This window comes from Frankliniella occidentalis, unplaced genomic scaffold, assembly GCF_000697945.3.
Source record: "Frankliniella occidentalis isolate FOCC.00 unplaced genomic scaffold, Focc_3.1 Scaffold226, whole genome shotgun sequence".
In the NCBI taxonomy this organism is placed as follows: Eukaryota; Metazoa; Arthropoda; class Insecta; order Thysanoptera; family Thripidae; genus Frankliniella; species Frankliniella occidentalis.
The window spans coordinates 548,932-553,550 of NW_026267352.1; the positions used below are offsets into that span (position 1 = coordinate 548,932).

Below are 4,619 nucleotides of genomic sequence, written 5' to 3' on the forward strand. Positions count from 1 at the left end.
GAAGTGGGGGGGGGGGCAGTGACCAACAACGAGCCAAACAATCTGTATTGTGCTCGGCGTGGAGCCCGCCGTCGGGGTGGATGAGGTGGCTGGAGCCCGAGCGGAATGTTCCTCTGCTCCTCATTGTAGGGCACCTCCACTCGCCCTGACTGATGAATCTGCACCGCGCGATAAAAAAAAAGGGAGAGAAATATTTCGGCGTAATCAAACAAGCGGCTCGCAGAAAGGCTAATGGAAGTCCGAGATGGGGGGAGGAGGCCGTGGATCGTAATGACAATGGCCTGCAGAATCAAGGTGGGCTCGAAGCGGGCTCGAGGCGGGCTCCAGGTTGGCTCCAGGTTGGCTCCAGGTTGGCTCCAGGCGGGCTCCAGGCCCTTGGGGCCCCTCTCCAAATTGCAAAAGCCTCTCAGCGGCCAGCCCGCGAACCTGATGACCGAGAACATCCACTACGGTGCCCGTCATGATAATTAGCAATTTTTTTTTTGTCACTCCTTCTCCCCCTTCCCACTCGCGTGGGGGCGGCTGCAGGAAGAGCTCTGGAGAGCCGCCCGCCTTCCTGGGGCCCTTCTCGGACGAAGGAGCGGGACCGCGTGTTTGGCCGCCCACCCCGCACACTCCCGTCGTTCTAATTCTTCATTCTTTTTCCTCCCGCGCGCCGCCCGTGCGAAAACGCGCGGCCGCCTTTTGAGAGGCGCCGCCAAGTGTCGCAGTGTCACCAGCCAAGGGCAGAGCGCCGCCCCTTTGTTCTAGCCCCGACCACTGCACTGCGAGCTGGAGAAAACAGCTCCGGCTAACAATTCGGGGGCGGCGCGAACCTGGGAACCTGTGGACGCAATTAGCTAGCAACAAATGAAGTGGGCCGCCTGCTGCGGGTTGCAGTGACGCTAGTGGGAGATAGAGAGAGGGTCGAGGAGGGGTTACGTTCTCTGCACTACGTTTGTGATCATTCTGGACCCAGAAGTGCACTGGAAAAACAAACGTAGGAATCACGGCACTTTGTAAAGGCTCAAAAGTGTCCAAAGGCATTAAAATTTAGCACCTTTCGGCAGTTTTAATGCCTTGTATTCTTCTTATAATGCCTTTGTAAAGGCTTTAAAACTCTTCGAGTCTTACCTTGGTTATTCCAGTGTGATAGTGATTGATGTACCAGGTAGCTGACTCACGCCGTGAGGGGGGGTTGCCTACTCGCACGGGACCATAAGGCCACGGCTGGGCAAACCTGCACGCACGCCTGCCAAACTGCGCGACGTGAGTCAGCCACCTGGTAAGGTAGGTCGCAGTTAAAGGGGTATGAGGTGGATTTTGCCCGTGTTTGTCGAAAACATTCTGGATTGGTTCTCGGCGAAAACTCGCCCTCCTATTGCAATTCCACCACCACCGACACTGTCGTGAAGTACGCCACGATCACAGGCAACACAATCCCACTGCGATAGCGATTTGTACCGAGGGTAATGGTTGCCTCGTTGTTACCCTTTGATCCCCGGCTGTGCGCGGCGCTGGCGCTACTGGGTTCGGCGCGCACGCGCTCGACCCTGCGCAAGAATCGGGAAAAAAGAATGCACAACACAAAAAAAAATCGTAAGTTGGCGCAATGATTAATACGTGTACTTGAGCTGCGGCCTTCGGGGTCAGGCGCGCCAACGACACAATAATGCAAACGACGTCGACTTTACTAGTTTTTTACCCATCGCCTCCCTGACAAATAGGCATCGGCTCCTATTGACGCTCAATTTCATTTTTCGCCTTCATTTTTTCACAGCCCAAGGCGAAAGCCGAGACCGAGAAATCTGGTGCCGAATGTAGCCAAGCAGGGCTCCGCCGTGGGCGCTCGAATCCACTACCTCCGCCTCTAGATTCTTCCGCTTTCGGCTTTCGCTGTGGGCTGACGCGTTTCGCTTTCGGGATTAACTCTCCTTGCCTTGGCTAAATACAGCTTTCGTGTGTCGAGCAGGGAGAGCCAACTGTACACTGGAGGAGAGCCACATGCACACCACACGCAGGGCAGGGTGCTACTCTCAACTGTTAAAACTGCCATCAGAAAGTACAGTTTACCTACGGTCTGTCCCGTGTACTGACCAATATGACAGTTTGCGAAGTTTTGGTGGTTCATCCCGTGATGAGTGGACCGTAATCCAAAAATACGGTAGCGGACCTGATGACGAAATTGGGAGCGTACGGGGCGAACGGGGCGTACGGGGAGTACCGTAGATGATATTCACCGCAGGTTTTTCTAACAGTGCCGCTCACACCGCGAACACATAAGTTCGAGATCGTCTCCTCTCCAATAAGTCGCAGGGAAGAATACGAGGGACCCGGCTGTTGTCGAGACATTGTGGTGAGTAGCCTACCGCCAGATTTTTTCCGATGGGGGATTCCCCTCGCCTCTGCCGGCTAACAAACAGCGCGCTGTCAAATCCCTGAGCACGTCCTGGAGAAAAATACTATAGAATACAGGGGGGTGGGTATTCTGAGTCATCGTTGTTTTTGTTTTTGTACGACGAAGAAAAGGATGAGGCCGTAGTTCTGAAGCTCGACTATCAAGGTGGAAATCGTCGAACTCGACGTTCCCTTAATCGTTCCATGTGGTCGAAAGTACAACTGGACACCAAGTTTCAACTTATTTCAGCACCATTAGCAGTGTTGAAGAAAAACGGTTTAGGAGCATTGATTTAGGAGCATTGATTTTCAAAAGCCGCTGGGCTTGTCACTGCAGGCCTGCTGGAGGTAACCGTCGGTGGTGGCCGCGCCACAAACGGGTAGGGGCGGCAATGCCAACGGGTCGGGCACACAGCAGCCGCGCCACGCAAATAGTGGAGCACGCAGAACGCCATTCACTGCACCGCGCTGCTTATTGCACCTTCAAACACACGCCTGTCTGTCTGTCTGTCTGTCTGTCTGTCTGTCTGTCTGTCTGTCCTCTCCTCCCTGCCCCCCGCTGTTGAACGTCTCCACTTGTGCTCCCGGGGCCGGGGCATTGTAATGACCAAAGGCGCTGACCTTTCGCAGCCGGCGGAGCAGGGCGCCGGGCTGCCGTCGTACTCTCGTTTTCGGCCCAGACGTGAAACCCCATGTTAGGAAGGCCGTTTACAAATGCTGCCATACGCGCCCCTTAAATACGACGGAAAAATACTTTAAAAAGTACTAAAAGCCACTTGCGTTCCTCATGGTGATCTCATGACGGAGTTTTTCCAAAGAAGCAGTCAATGTTAATTTACAATGACAACCCAACCTTTCTTTCAAAAATGAGCTTTCGGCCAATTGGCCATTATGGGAGAGACCTGCACGCAGGGCGAGACGTTAGGGCGATGGGTACTTTACTATATATTTAAGCGTGTACACCTATTTTTCATTTTTTCTTAATTTTCCTTTTTCTTCTCAGTTTTTTTAAATATATTTCTGCATTTTATCGTTTTCTTTTTTTTAAAATGAGTTTTCGCTTTTCCTTGTTTTTTCTGATTTTTTTGAAAGGCTTACACTTATTTTTTGATGTAGTGAGTGAAGTTCACCTTACGGTTGGGTCGGGGAGGGAAGGCGCCTGTAAGTACTCCCACAGTGAACGCGGGGTGCGGAACGTTGACTTGCCTGAGACCTAGCATTTTTGGGCGCTTAGGGCGGGCCGCCGTGCGCACAGGGCTGCGCGGCGGGCTAGCCTACCCATCGCTTTGCAGGCGCCATCGTTGGCGTCGACTCGGGAAACGTTTACTCTTACACGCGACCAAACAAAAACGGTTAGCCATGGAGCTAATGGATCTCGTAATAGACGAATTCGCGTCATAGCTTACCACAATAGCTTCCGGTATATAAGAAATTAGCCGTCAGAAGAGCCATCAGTTAGTTGTCAAAGCGAAGACTCACCACTGAAGGCAAAGATTCCGTTGTTTTTTTTCACCTTCGCATTTCCAGCAAATTCGTCGCCTTGACACGACCAGGGGCTCATCATAACGCAAACACTTTTGTTGTAGGCACACCCCAAGGGGGGCTTTGGTGGCTCACCGGCTGAGTGGTTGCGCTGAGCGGTGTGCTGAGCGGTGTGCTGAGCGGTGGACGCCGGCGCTGCTATCACTGAACTGAGGGAGAGTGGAGACGGGAGCACACGCGGGGCGCGGGGCTCGAGCGGCACTGGACTGACGGGCTGAGTTGGACCGCCGGCTTCTTTCAGGCGCACGGTTCGGCCCGGCCCGTGGCCCCCTCCAGTCCAGGGGAACCGTCTCCCCCTCCCCCCCACCTCCTCTCCTTCATCTTCTGTTTCTGTGTATGTACCCCTCCCCTCCCCCCTCCGCAAGCACCAAAAGCCAAATTAAACTTGTTACTTGAAGCAAGGTACAAGGTGTTTAATGTGGAAGTCACACTTCGATTACGCTTCTCCCTTTTTTAAAGCTCTTCATTAGAGTGTTGTTGCACTCTTTGCGCGATGTGGCCTCTTCCTTACTACCGGCTGCACCGTTGCCAGAGCAGGACGCTCGGCTCGAGGCTTGGCGTGTCGCCACAGCAGACGCAAAGCTTGCTTGCCTGAGTAGCGCTCGAAAGCACTGATCAGCAGCAGAGTGCATGATTTTATCCCGTTTTATACCATGCGTGCTGTTTTTTTTTTTCTCAAACTTACCACTTTTGGTGTCTGG

At 53.3% G+C, this 4,619-nt stretch overlaps 1 protein-coding gene across 1 annotated transcript in view; it reads right to left on the bottom strand.

The window, feature by feature from the left end:
* The window catches only part of LOC127750642 (alpha-tocopherol transfer protein-like), an 11,867-nt gene extending 7,713 nt beyond the window's left edge, over window positions 1-4,154 (bottom strand). Inside the window, exon 1 of the mRNA XM_052272821.1 lies at window positions 3,994-4,154. The gene's annotated coding sequence lies outside the window, so the exon portion shown is untranslated. The remainder of the gene's footprint in view (window positions 1-3,993) is intronic.
* Window positions 4,155-4,619: the final 465 nt, after the last annotated feature.